Genomic DNA, 15780 nt, shown 5'->3' on the forward strand with positions numbered 1-15780 from the left:
CCGACAGCCAGCATTCCTTGAGTAGGTGAAGCCGCACCGTCCCGGCGACGTGAAATAATGCGGCAACATTGCAAGGTCCCTAATTTGCACGATTTTCAATTTTCGCGTGTGATTTCGCGAGTGATGTTTGGCATGTATACACGGGACACCTTCCCCTATTCCTCTACAAGATGCCAAGCAGGAACAATGCCTTACACCGCATAATCTCTCCCTCTTCCCTGCACGCCATTGTCTCGGCAATTCACCTGTTACCAGTGACCTGGCCAATTAAGACATTCAGGGCCAGAGTGATTCCCCAATCGATGACAATGTGGAGGACAAAGTTTACACAGCATTAGAGGAAGAAACAGTCAGAAATGATGATCAGGTAATGTGGGAAAAAGAAGGTCATGAATGGTGATGAGTTAGTGAGTGAAACAATGCTTATAATGCCTATATTACTGTTTGAAAAGCAATATACTCTTGTACTACATATAAATTCGTACCAAGTAAATAAATACTGTTTATGAGTGGATAAAATAGTTACCCTCCTATAGAACTCGTTTTCTTTGGTGCCAGCCTGTTAGAAAACCCAGTCAGGTAAGGAAATACTTGTACCTAAATCACGTATTTTGAACCTCAGGTGAGCGATTTCTCTATGAATTTTCGATGTTTCTCACCAAAAGCGAATGTTTGACCCCCCCAAAAAAAGGTCCAAAAACGTCGGGATGGGGCGGGTTAAGGGGTCCTCTTACTTCATGAGCATCGATTTGAGTGTTTGATGATATCTCTCCAACGCTCCTTGGGTCTGGGAATGGTAAGCTGAAGACGTGATCTGGGTGATGCCTAACTCTTTCAGAGACTGCTTGAAAACATTTGATATGAAATTTCTTCCCCGGTCTGACTGTACCTCCTTGGGCAGACCAAACTTTGTGAAGAACCCTAGCATTTCCTTAACCACGTTCTTTGCTGAGATATTTCTAAGTGGAATGGCTTCAGGATAACGAGTAGCCATATCAATCAGGGTCAACACATAAGAAAATCCTGAAGAAGTCTTAGGAAGAGGGCCCACAATATCCACCAACACACGGGTGAATGGCGCCTCAAAAGGAGGAATGGGAACTAGAGGTGCAACCTTTTCGGTCTGATTACACTTCCCCACAACTTGACAGGTGTGACAAGACTTACAATACCAGGAAACATCTCTGAAGATACCTGGCCAGTAGAAGTGTTTCAAAATGCGTGCCACAGTCTTCCTCACTCCAAGGTGTCCTGCCAAACTGGAATCATGAGCCACTCTAATGATATCCTGCCTACAAACACGAGGGATGACAACTTGATGTACAACCCCCCATTCACAGTCGGCTGATGCTGTTGGGGGTCTCCACTTCCTCATAAGTACTCCTGACTTTATATAATAACAAGTAGAAGCACCAGCTGACTCTTCCTCACTGCAAGCAGAGTTAGCTAGACCTTTCAACTCAGGGTCAGCAACCTGCAACTCAACCAACTCCTGACGAGACAAATTATCAACACTACAGGGTACTGCCTCATCTGGTGAGTGGTCCAAATTAGCAAGAAAAGTGTCAGCTAGGATAACATCATCATCATCATTATCCTCTAAGTCACCAGGAACTTTAGACTTAGCCCTAGTGACAGCACATGCAGAGAACACATCAGAGATATCACAATCCTGGGTCGCAGTCACTGGTTCACTAGACAACTGAGGAGCTGGACACACTTGACTTCCACCAATATCATTTCCAAGTAAGAAAGTTACACCTGACATTGGGAGTGTCTCAACCAACCCAACCATAACGGAACCATTAACAAAACCAGACTCTAAATTCACTCTGCACAGAGGGACAGAGAAGTAATTATTCCCTACACCTTGTAAGGTTACAGTTTCATCAGGGGAATTAACATTAGAGCCTAGAACACTGGTCAGCATAAGGGATTGGCAAGCACCTGTATCACGATATATTTTAACTGATTTCCTGTCATTACTGTCCAGAGGACTGACAAAACCATCAGACAGGAAATTAGCACATGAACTCTTGAGAGTGTCACCCACGTTACTGCTCAAATGAGGAGCTTCATCCTGAGAATTTAATTTACCCCTCAAAGCAGGTTCAGTTAACTCGGTTAAAGAATTCTGGGAACTCTCAAGGGTGGACACTAGACCAATTGACTGAATATTTAAAGACTCCTTTTTGTTCACATCACGCTGTCTCCTGAAACATTTCTCCGTAGTATGACCAAGCTTACTACAATAAGTACATTTACTTTTCTGAAATCTAGAGGTGAAGCTGGTATTTACTTCCTGAGAAACATCATCTTTATTCTCTTTCCTGTTACCTGTACTCTGAGTAGAGGCAATGTACTTACTCTCAGCTTTCCTTTTTTCTTTAGAATATCTCTTTTGAGTGAGAACATATTCATGAGCTAAAACTGCAGCATCAGACAAATTATTTATTCTTTTCTCATCAAGATATAGGCTTACATCTTTATTAATACACCTTTTGAAGTCCTCCAGCAAAATCATCTGCTTAAATTTATCAAAATCAAAATTTACATTCTTAGAATTTAACCACTGCTCTAACAGATCTTTGATTTTTGCATACTCAACATGGGATTGTTTATCTTGCTTGTAAGTTGTCCTAAATTTTACTCTATAGGCTTCAGGAACAAGCTCATAGGCCTTAAGAATCAAGCTCTTAACTACATCATAATTATCAGATTGATCCTGAGGCAAAGATGCATAAGTTACTTGAGCTTTACCGGTGAGAACAGTTTGAAGGAGTACTGGCCAATACTTTTTGGGCCAATTAAAACCTGTAGCTACCCTCTCAAACAACTGAAAATACTTTGTTAAATCAGATTCATTAAAAGGAGGGACAAGTTTAACAGTTTTAGCCACATCAAAATCATCAGCGCTAGATGATCCAGTTCCACCTTGTTTCATGCGATACTCATGGTCTGCCTGAATCCTAACAAGTTCAATTTGTGCCTCCTGAATACAAGCCTGAGACTCAGCCTGTGCCTGTGCTTCCTGAATACGAGCCTGAGACTCAGCTTGTGCCTGTGCCTCCTGAATACGAGCCTGAGACTCAGCCTGTGCCTGTGCCTCCTGAATACGAGCCTGAGACTCAGCCTGTGCCTGTGCCTCCTGAATACGAGCCTGAGACTCAGCCTGTGCCTGTGCCTCCTGAATACGAGCCTGAGACTCAGCCTGTGCCTGTGCCTCCTGAATACGAGCCTGAGACTCAGCCTCCATAGCACGTGACTGAAACTCAGCCTCTTTAGCACGAGCCTCCTGCAGGGCTAGCTGTAACTTAGCTATTTCAATCTGCGTTTGCTCATCTGGAGGAGTTACATCAAACAAGCTTTTATTAATCATGCCAACAATTTGATCTTTAGAATGATGAGAGTGAACAGCAATTCCCAATTGTTGAGCAACAAGCTTAAGTTCATTCTTTGTTCTGTTTTCTACATCACACACTGTTTGCACATTTGACAAAAAATCTTTGGCTTCATCAAGAGTAGTAATAGTAGACATCATGAATAAATCACAGTCGCAAAATATCAAGCAATATCCGTATGATAATATCCTGAATATCCTGATAAGAGGTCGCCAAATTTATGTTACGGAACAGAGAGAGATAATGAACACTTCAAGTGAGAATACTAAAATCACTACTGTCCCGCAAAGATCCAGGTTCAAAACAAAAGAGTTAGGTAAAATTACAAGTTAAAGTTTAATGCTCAAACTAACATCTAAACATTCAGGACTCATAATGATAATGTAATGGCAAAAACAGGTTAAATATATGGTTAACCGCAATAGCCTTTATTAACACGAAATTAGGAAGAGTAAATTTATGTAAGTCAGCCCTGATAAAATGAGAAAACCGGATAATGCTCAGTTAATGCAACATATATTATTACATATTTTTAATGATGGCTGACATCAAAAATTCCACATGAACCACAGAAACCTTACCAGGCCTACGAATTAACACCCTAGGCCATACAGTACAAGAAGAATGGTAACAACACTTATACTCAAATTATACAGCAGCTAGATGGTTGGAGACTTCCTGAGCAGTCACAAATATAATACACTATACAGGGGAGGACAGAGATGTGAACCAAATGAGGAGTAGATCTAAGTGGCCACTAATGCAGAAACTGAGCTTATTATATAGGGGCCTGCAGAGCTTGATTCAACTTGCAAGAAGGACGTGGAAATGAAGGCACAGGGGAGGAAGAGTTGACAGTCCTGCTCTGAACAACAGAAAGAACGACTTACTCTATTATAAGGGGGAGAAGGGGGGAGTGAGGTAGAACACGTAAGCCTGGTCACTATGGAAGCCACGAGGCGAATCGTGATCAAACATGCAGCATACTGTACGTTAGAATTATACAAAGGATGACGAAATCATAGGCTATGTAACAATATATATATATATATATATATATATATATATATATATATATATATATATATATATATGATTAAGCCTTTGTGGTACAGTGATAGAGTGTGCGTTTTCGTACACTGAAGAATGACGGTTCGTGCCCCGCCAGGGTAATAAACTTTGGGATTGTTCTTCAGGCCAGGTACTGCTTTGGCGGACATATGGGGTGCTGTAGTTGAACCAGTGTCGCATACTCTAAAGTATGCTTGCAGCTAGTCGGCTTGCACGGGCCGATTACACTTCGTGCACAAACTACACACACATCCAAAGTCACTCCGACACAACAGTCACAATTACAAGCGCTTCTTACCCTACATACAATCTCTACCAGACAGCCTAAGCCACTTGGTAGAGATACATAGGCTGTATCGTCCCCACTTTGGTAGGGATAGCCCGGTGCTGCAGTGGACACTCAAACGGCTGATATATATATATATATATATATATATATATATATATATATATATATATACTAAAATTTTCATTTATTCTTCCTGTTTGTCTGTTGTACCCTCTAATTAGCCGAAACGATGTGTTACAGCGTAACATTTTTAAAATCAACGTACTTAAAATGTGCCAACTTAAAAAATGTGTAAAGAAAACGGGTGCAATCGGCATCCACTTACCAAATATTTTGTGACCAGCGTTAAACACGGCTGGTCATTTACGTGGAGTTTCATGTCTGTGCGCACACACACACACACACACACACACACACACACACACACACACACACACACACACACACACACACACACACGCACACAGAGTTTGTCTTCCTGTCTGTCTCTCTGTCCTCTGTGGAAATCATGAGGGATGCATTTAGAACTCTTTTAACAGCTGTAACAGGTGTAACTTCTTACGACGAATTTCAACGTTTTAAACGTTTACATTACATAAGCTAAAATGGTTCCTCAGATGGCCAAGGTTATAATTAATATAAAATATTCAAGTCAACATGGTGGAAAGATGATAGCCAATTACCACTGAATTTTTTACTTCTATAACCATATAATTGGCTACAGCGGGTTGGATGGATAGACGGACTGGTGGGATGGGTGGGTAGTAGGAGAATAGATTCACGGAGAATATAACCCTGGGGAAATGGGCCCAAGGACGAAATGGGAACCCTCGGGTCTTCTCCCACAAGGAGTAGCCATCCAGGGTCCCAGGTAATGCCCGTTCATAGGGTTTTACCGAGGCATCACCGGGTGTCCCTTCTAGTCAATCTATCTATTGCCAGGTAGCTTAAGCCCATAAGCGGTGGCCACAAACTAACCGCCTCCATGTCACCCTGTTCCCCACCATTTCACTTCTCTCCACCCAGCTCACCCCCCCCCCTTCTCTCATATACCTGTTCACTCCATCCTTCCATCTAATCCTCGGCCTCCCCTTCCCTCTCCCCCCTCCACCTCACTCTCATACACTCTCCTGGTTAATCGCTCGCTCTCCATCCTCTTCACATGGCCAAACCACCTCAGTGTATATATATATATATATATATATATATATATATATATATATATATATATATATATATATATTACACAGCCTATGATTCCATAATCCTTTGTATAATTCTAACTTACAATATGCTGCATGTTTGATCACGATTCGCCTCGTGGCTTCCATAGTGTGTGTTCTACCTCACTCCCCCCCTCCTCCCTTATAGTAGAGTAAGTCATTCTTTCTGTTGTTCAGAGCAGGAGTGTCAACTCTTTGTCCCCTATGGCTTCATTTGCGCGTCCTTCTTACAAGTTGTATCAAGCTCTGCCGGCCCCTATATAATGAGCTCAGTCTCTGCATTAATTGCCACTTAGATCTACTCCTCATTTTGTTCACATCTCTGTCCTCCCCTGTACAGTTGTTATTTTTGTGAGTGCTCAGGAAGTCTCCAACCATCTAGCTGCTGTGTAATTTGAGTATAAGTGTTATTACATTTTTTCTTGTACTGTATAGCATAAGGTGTTAATTCGTAGGCCTGGTGAGGTTTTTGTGATTAATGTAAAGTTTTTGCTGTCAGCCAGTAGTAATAATATTTTGTATCTGTAATAATATATCTTGCATTAACTGAGCATTATCCGGTTTTCTCATTTTATCAGGGCTGACTTAGATAAATTTACCCTTGCTAATTTCGTGTTAATAGATGCTATTGCAGTTAATGATATATTTAACCTGTTTTTTGCCATTACATTATCCTTATGAGTCCTGAATGTTTTGTTGTTAGTTTGAGCATTAAACTTTAACTTGTAATTTTACCTAACTCTTTTGTTTTGAACCTGGAACTTTGCGGGACAGTTTTCTCTGTTCCGTAACATAAATTTGGTGACCTCTCATCAGGATATTCAGGATATTATCATAAGGATATTGGTTGATATTTTGTGACTGTTATTTATTCATGATGTCTACTATTACTACGCTTGATGAAGCCAAAGATTTTTTGTCAAATGTGCAAACAGTGTGTGATGTAGAAAACAGAACAAAGAATGAACTTAAGCTTGTTGCTCAACAATTGGGAATTGTTGTTAGCTCTCATCATTCTAAAGATCAAATTGTTGACATAATTAATAAAAGCTTGTTTAATGTAACTCCTCCAGATGAGCAAACGCAGACTGAATTAGCTAAGTTACAGCTAGCCCTGCAGGAGGCTCGTGCTAAGGAGGCTGAGTTTCACGCACAAGTTGAACTTGCTAGGATTCAGGCAGACCATGAGTATCGCATGAAACAATGTGGAACTGGATCATCTAGCTCTGATGATTTTGATGTGGTTAAAAATGTTAAACTTGTCCCTCCTTTTAATGAATCTGATTTAACAAAGTATTTTCAGTTGTTTGAGAGGGTAGCTACAGGTTTTAATTGGCCCAAAAAGTATTGGCCAGTACTCATTCAAACTGTTCTCACCGGTAAAGCTCAAGTAACTTATGCATCTTTGCCTCAGGATCAATCTGATAATTATGATGTAGTTAAGAGCTTGATTCTTAAGGCCTATGAGCTTGATCCTGAAGCCTATAGAGTAAAATTTAGGACAACTTATAAGCAAGATAAGGAATCCCATATTGAGTATGCAAAAATCAAAGAAGATCTGTTAGAGCAGTGGTTAAATTCTAAGAGTGTAAATTCAGATTTTGATAAATTTAAGTCGATGATTTTGCTGGAGGACTTCAAAAGGTGTATTAATAAAGATGTAAGCCTATATCTTGATGAGAAAAGAATAGATAATTTGTCGAATGCTGCAGTTTTAGCTGATGAATATGTTCTCACTCACAAGAGATATTCTAAAGAAAAAAGGAAAGCTGAGAGTAAGCACGTTGCCTCTACTCAGAGTACAGGTAACAGGAAAGAGAATAAAGATGATGTTTCTCAGGAAGTAAATACCAGCTTCACCTCTAGATTTCAGAAAAGTAAATGTACTTATTGTAGTAAGCTTGGTCATACTACGGAGAAATGTTTCAGGAGACAGCGTGATGTGAACAAAAAGGAGTCTTTAAATATTCAGTCAATTGGTCTAGTGTCCACCCTTGAGAGTTCCCAGAATTCTTTAACTCAGTTAACTGAACCTGCTTTGAGGGGTAAATTAAATTCTCAGGATGAAGCTCCTCTTTTGAGCAGTAACGTGGGTGACACTCTCAAGAGTTCATGTGCTAATTTCCTGTCTGATGGTTTTGTCAGTCCTCTGGACAGTAATGACAGGAAATCAGTTAAAATATATCGTGATACAGGTGCTTGCCAATCCCTTATGGTGACCAGTGTTCTAGGCTCTAATGTTAATTCCCCTGATGAAACTGTAATCTTACAAGGTGTAGGAAATAATTACTTCTCTGTCCCTCTGTGCAGAGTGAATTTAGAGTCTGGTTTTGTTAATGGTTCCGTTATGGTTGGGTTGGTTGAGACACTCCCAATGTCAGGTGTAACTTTCTTACTTGGAAATGATATTGGTGGAAGTCAAGTGTGTCCAGCTCCTCAGTTGTCTGGTGAGCCAGTGGCTGCGACCCAGGATTGTGATGTCCCTGATGTGTTCTCTGCATGTGCTGTCACTAGGGCTAAGTCTAAAGTTCCTGGTGACTTAGAGGATAATGATGATGATGATGATGTTATCCTAGCTGACACTTTTCTTGCTAATTTGGACCACTCACCAGATGAGGCAGTACCCCGTTGTGTTGATAATTTGTCTCGTCAAGAGTTGGTTGAGTTGCAGGTTGCTGACCCTGAGTTGAAAGGTCTAGCTAACTCTGCTTGCAGTGAGGAAGAGTCAGCTGGTGCTTCTGCTTGTTATTATATAAAGTCAGGAGTACTTATGAGGAAGTGGAGACCCCCAACAGCATCAGCCGACTGTGAATGGAAGGTTGTACATCAAGTTGTCATCCCTCGTGTTTGTAGGCAGGATATCATTAGAGTGGCTCATGATTCCAGTTTGGCAGGACACCTTGGAGTGAGGAAGACTGTGGCACGCATTTTGAAACACTTCTACTGGCTAGGTATCTTCAGAGATGTTTCCTGGTATTGTAAGTCTTGTCACACCTGTCAAGTTGTGGGGAAGTGTAATCAGACCGAAAAGGTTGCACCTCTAGTTCCCATTCCTCCTTTTGAGGCGCCATTCACCCGTGTGTTGGTGGATATTGTGGGCCCTCTTCCTAAGACTTCTTCAGGATTTTCTTATGTGTTGACCCTGATTGATATGGCTACTCGTTATCCTGAAGCCATTCCACTTAGAAATATCTCAGCAAAGAACGTGGTTAAGGAAATGCTAGGGTTCTTCACAAAGGTTGGTCTGCCCAAGGAGGTACAGTCAGACCGGGGAAGTAATTTCATGTCAAATGTTTTCAAGCAGTCTCTGAAAGAGTTGGGCATCACCCAGATCACGTCTTCAGCTTACCATCCCCAGACCCAAGGAGCGTTGGAGAGATATCATCAAACACTCAAATCGATGCTCAAGAAATACTGTTTGGAACATCAGAAAGACTGGGATAAAGGTCTTTCATTCGTTGTATTTGCCGCAAGAGAATCTCCAAATGAATCACTGGGCTTCTCACCCTTTGAACTACTGTTTGGCCATGAAGTAAGAGGACCCCTTAAGCTACTCAAGGAATGCTGGCTGTCGGAGGAAGATGACGTCAACCTGCTGGAGTATGTGATGAAGTTCAAAGAACGGCTGTCCACTGCTTTACAGCTGGCGAGAGAGAATTTAGGAGCTGCTCAGGAGAAGATGAAGACTTGGCATGATAAGAAGTCCAGGTTATGCCACTTTCAGCCAGGAGATCAGGTTTTGATTCTGCTACCAGTGCATGGGCAACCTCTTCAAGCCAAGTTTAGTGGTCCTTATTTCGTGGAGAAGAAACTCAGTGATGTCAACTATGTCATCGCCACACCAGATCATAGAAAGAACAAGCAACTTTGTCACATCAACATGCTAAAGTTATATCACAGGCGGGACGAAAATAACCCAGTCTGCACTGTAGCTGTTCCACCCAAGTCTGCAAGTGAAGTTCTCCCATGCAGCATGAGCCTGAGTGATAGTTTGGAGAAGAATCCTGATATCATGAATGATCTCCAGACTAAGCTTTCTCATCTACCTCCCGAGGAAAGGCAGAAGTTTTCGGCAATACTGCAGGAGTACCCGCAAGTGTTCCATGCATCTCCAGGAAGAACCACTGTGGTGATGCATGATGTCGATGTTGGAGACGCAAAGCTGCCTCCTTACCGTGTGAACCCAGTGAAAGTTCCTCTCATCCAGAAGGAGCTTGGCTACCTGTTGGACCACAAGATGATTGAGCCCTGTCAGAGCAAGTGGAGTTCTCCTGTCACTCTAGTCCCTAAGCCAGGTGGGTCACAGCGGCTTTACATCGACTACAGACGTGTTAATCAGATAACCAAAACACACTTACCCTTCCCCTCGCATGGAAGATTGCTTAGACAAGATCGGAAAGGCTTGGTACATAAGTAAGTTTGATTTGTTAAAGGGATACTGGCAAGTACCTATGACTGAACGTGCTAGGGAGATCTCATGTTTTGTAACACTAGGAAAGACTTTTGCATGTTCTGTAATGCCATATGGTATGAAGAATGCACCAGCCACATTTCAGAAGCTCATGAATGTTGTAACAGAGGGTTTTTGCAGGGTGTGTTGTTTATATTGATGATGTATTAATCTTCAGTGACAACTGGAAAGATCACCTATGCCATGTCAGTAAATTTCTTGAGCGTTTGGTTCAGGCTAATCTTGTAGCTAATTTATCAAAGTGTGAGTTTGGTCAAGCTAAAGTTCAGTACCTTGGGTACGTAATTGGTGATGGACATGTTGTACCACCAGCAGCTAAGGTTCAGGTTATAAGTGATCTTCCCAGACCTAGAAGTAGGAAAGAGCTACAAAGATTTTTGGGAATGGTAGGTTATTACAGGAGATTTGTTCTTAACTTTTCAATTCTTGTATCACCACTTACAGACCTACTGAAAAAGGGAGTTAAATTTGTCTGGACCGATAACTGTGAATCCTTTTTCAGTAAACTTAAAGCTATCCTATTAAGTCAGCCAGTGCTCACTACTCCAAATTTTGCTTAAGCCTTTTAAGATGGCTGTTGATGCAAGTGATACAGGAGCTGGGGCTGTTTTGCTGCAAGAGGATGATCAGGGTATTGAACACCCTGTATCTTATTACAGTAAGAAGTTCACTTCACCTCAAAAGAACTACTCAATTATTGAGAAAGAGCTTTTGGCCTTGATTTTGGGTTTACAGCATTTTTCATTTTATTTGTGTTCTGGTTTTGACCCCATAGTCATTTATACCGATCATAACCCACTGAAATTCCTTAGTAAGTTTAAAGATAAAAATCAGAGATTGACAAGATGGAGTCTACTTCTTCAGGAGTATTCATTAGACATGCAACATATCAAGGGGAAAGAAAATGTTATTGCAGATTGCTTATCTAGACTTTAGACAGATTGTTTTAGAGTAATAAGAAATTTTATTTGTAAATTTCTTTTTCTTTGTGGGGAGGTGTTACATAGCCTATGATTTCATCATCCTTTGTATAATTCTAACGTACAGTATGCTGCATGTTTGATCACGATTCGCCTCGTGGCTTCCATAGTGCGTGTTCTACCTCACTCCCCCCCTCCTCTCTTATAGTAGAGTAAGTCGTTCTTTCTGTTGTTCAGAGCAGGAGTGTCAACTCTTTGTCCCCTATGGCTTCATTTGCGCGTCCTTCTTACAAGTTGTATCAAGCTCTGCCGGCCCCTATATAATGAGCTCAGTCTCTGCATTAATTGCCACTTAGATCTACTCCTCATTTTGTTCACATCTCTGTCCTCCCCTGTACAGTTGTTTTTTTCTGAGTGCTCAGGAAGTCTCCAACCATCTAGCTGCTGTGTAATTTGAGTATAAGTGTTATTACATTTTTTCTTGTACTGTATAGCATAAGGTGTTAATTCGTAGGCCTGGTGAGATTTTTGTGATTAATGTAAAGTTTTTGCTGTCAGCCAGTAGTAATAATATTTTGTATCTGTAATAATATATCTTGCATTAACTGAGCATTATCCGGTTTTCTCATTTTATCAGGGCTGACTTAGATAAATTTTCTCTTGCTAATTTCGTGTTAATAGAGGCTATTGCAGTTAACCATATATTTAACCTGTTTTTTGCCATTACATTATCCTTATGAGTCCTGAATGTTTTGTTGTTAGTTTGAGCATTAAACTTTAACTTGTAATTTTACCTAACTCTTTTGTTTTGAACCTGGAACTTTGCGGGACAGTTTTCTTTGTTCCGTAACAACTAACCACAGGAGAAATGAAAGGAGCGACAGTGAGTACTTTCGTATATTACATCTTCAGACAGATGCCTGAAGATGTAGTATACGAAAGTACTCACTGTCGCTCCTTTCATTTCTCCTGTGGTTAGTTTATATACATATCTTCACGGTGAAGTGAAGTCTCTGCATATATATATATATATATATATATATGTATGTGTGTGTGTGTGTGTGTGTGTGTATGTGTGCAATGTAAGAAGCCTCGCGGAAAGAGTACAAACTTGATAACCTAATGACTGAACTGGAAAACATTAGTTGGGATATTGTATGTTTGAGTGAGTTCCACAGAAAAGAAGAAAAAGTAATTCAGCTCGAAGACAGCAACCATGTATTTTACTACAGAGGAAGGGGAAATGAAAGAGTTAGTGGTGTAGGATTTCTAATAAACAGAAATCTTGCAGACAACATTGTTAAATTCAGCAGTGTATCTGACAGAACAGCATTTGTTGTCATTAGACTGTGCAAAAAATATACCATGAAAGTCATACAAGTATATGCACCAACTTCTCAAAGCCCAGATGAAGAAATAGAAACATTCTATGATGACATCTCCCAGATTATGGAAGAAGAAAAGACAACATATACTATACTCATGAGAAAATTCAATGCAAAAGTTGGTAAGTCGAAAAATGGAGAAGCATGTATGGGAAAATTAGGAGTGGGAGAAAGAAATGAAAGAGGAGAAATGCTGGTAAATTTTGCTGAAATGTTTAGAAAGAGAATAATGAACACATTCTTCCACAAAAGAACAGGGAGAAAGTGGACCTGGAGAAGCCCAAATGGAGAAACAAAAAATGAAATCGACTTCATTATAGCAGATAAGAATAACACGATCACAAATGTCACAGTTATCAACAAAGTAAATATAGGTAGTGATCTTAGAATGATGGGTTGCACAGCCAGATTCAATTTCATAAGTGAAAGAAAGAAGATGATTATAGATAGAAAGATATGCCCAATAACAGTAAACGAAACAAAGCAGCGTTTCAGTTGGAAATATGGAACAGATTTCGGGCTCTAATGCTGAATGTGACATTGATGAGCTGAATGACAGACTAACAAAAGTGCTAAGAGAATCAGCGAAGGTAGTAGGAAAACCTAATACAACCAAAACCAAGAAATATTCAGAAAAGACACTCGAGCTTATGAAAAAAAAAAAAAAAAGAAAAGAAAGGAAATGAGGGTAAAGACAAAGAAAGCCGAAATAGAACGAGCAGAATTAAATAAGCTTATCAACAAAAGACAAAGGGAAGAAAAAAGAAAGAGAAACATGGATCAGATCAAAGAAACCATCAAAAATGGAAAAAAGTCTGAAACAGGTCCGACGTAAATGGCACTAGGAAAGCAACAAATGACATCACTGAAAGGAAAAAACAGTGAAATCATTAAATGTATATAAGATGGTGAAGAGGATTGAAGAATTTTTCAAAGAACTATATGCATCAAAGACAGTAGTACCAATAGCTAAGTTTTCAGCTGACACAAGTGAAATACCTGTGGTAACACCAGACGAAGTAAATATTTGTCTTGAAAATATGAAAAGATGGAAGGCTCCGGGAGAGGATTGAATTGTAACAGATTTACTGTTGGATGCCGGAGTAGAAGTACAATATAGGCTTGTTCACTTATTTACCCACTGTATAAAACAAGAAAATTCCCAGAACGTGGTGTAATGCAATAGTTATTTTACTCTACCAAAAAGGTGACTCAAAAGATCTTAGTAACTATCAACCCATTAGCTTATTATCAGTAATTTACAAAATCTTCATTAAAGTCCTTACGAACAGAATAACAACAATTTTGGAGGAAAACCAACCTTGTGAACAGGCAGGATTCCGAAGCGGGTATTCGACCATTGATCATCTACGTACAATGAATCAGCTAATTGAGAAATCTACAGAATATAGTAAACCACTGTGCTTAGGTTTTGTTGATTACGAAAAGGCTTTTGATTCAATGGAGTACATAGCATTTATAAATACATTGCCAGAGCAAGGAGTGAATGAGAACATTGTAAACCTGCTCGAAAACTTATATAAAGAGGGAACTGCTACAGTTAAATTACATAAGGACTCGGAAAAAATTAAGATTTGAAAGCTTGCGTGAAGGAGATACAATTTCACCAAAATTATTTACAGCATGCCTAGGAAGTATTTTCAGAAAGCTAAACTGGGAAAACAAAGGAGTGAACATTGATGGAGAAAAGCTAAGCCATTTAAGATTTGCAGATGACACTATCCTAATCTCAGAAACAGAGGAGGCATTGCAAGAAATGTTAAATGACCTGAACAGAGAAAGTCTGAAAGTAGGACTGAGGATGAACCGGAGTAAAACTAAAGTAATGTTTAATCCACAAGCACCAAAGAGCGTCATCAGAATAAGCAATGAAATTCTTGAAGAAGTTGAGGAGTACAACTACTTGGGACAAATACTAAAGTTAACAAAAGATCATGATAGCGAAATAAATACAATTGGGTGGAAAGCTTTCGGTAAACATAGAGACATTATGAAAAGTAGCTTGCCAGTTTGTATGAAACGAAAAGTTCATAACGAATGTGTAATTCCATCTATGACGTATGGTTGTGAGACCTGGAAACTGACAAAATCAATGGAAAATAAATTAATCCGTTCTCAGAGAGCAATGGTAAGGTCAATGTTGGGAATATCTTTAAGAGACAGGAAAAGATCAACTAGGGAGAGAGCAGACTAAAGTCAAAGATATTATAGAAGTTGTAAAAGAACAGATATGGAGGTGGGCAGGCCATATAGCAAGAATAAGGGATAACCGATGGAGCAAGAAGCTGACTGACTGGACACCAAGAGAAAGTAAGCATTGCAGAAAAAGGCCAGATAGGAGATGGAGAGATGAGATAGAGAAATTTGCAGGGAAAACGTGGCAAAGATTGGCTCAGTCAAGGAATTCGTGGAAAAGGTTCAGGGAGGCCTTTGTTCAGCAGTGGACTAGTTATGGCTGATGATGATGATGATGATATATATATATATATATATATATATATATATATATATATATATATACACACACATTATGCTGCATATTCTGGATTCAATTCCTTGTCCTCAGAGCACAGGCAACTGACCTGGGTCCTTTTTCAGGACTGGGTCTAGAGCATGCAACAAAAGGAACAGGACTCAGACACAGGCTAACCAATCTTACACGTATATTACCTCAAAAAGATACAGTGCAGGACACAGTACATATGGCACAATACAAATACAGTATTAGTTCATAAAGATAAGGGGTGGACTACGGGATACCAGGTAGTTGCAGGTGGCGGCCAGGAGTGGGAGGCAGCCTGTCAGGTGTGCAATCCCGTGAGAGGCACAGGTCTCTGGTCGTGTGGTGGACCGTCCGGTGTGGGCTGTGGGGCGGTGTCGTGGGAGGCTCCCTTCTGGTGGGGCATCGGTGTGTGTGGCGGTCCTCTGGACTGGGGCCGAACAGGGCAAGCAGGTGCATGGCTCTGCACCTGCCCTTGGAGGAGGTGGGCGTCTCGCCA

Source organism: Coenobita brevimanus, chromosome 3 (assembly GCF_032717465.1).
Source record: "Coenobita brevimanus isolate Jiangsu-jjx chromosome 3, ASM3271746v2, whole genome shotgun sequence".
NCBI classification, from domain to species: Eukaryota; Metazoa; Arthropoda; class Malacostraca; order Decapoda; family Coenobitidae; genus Coenobita; species Coenobita brevimanus.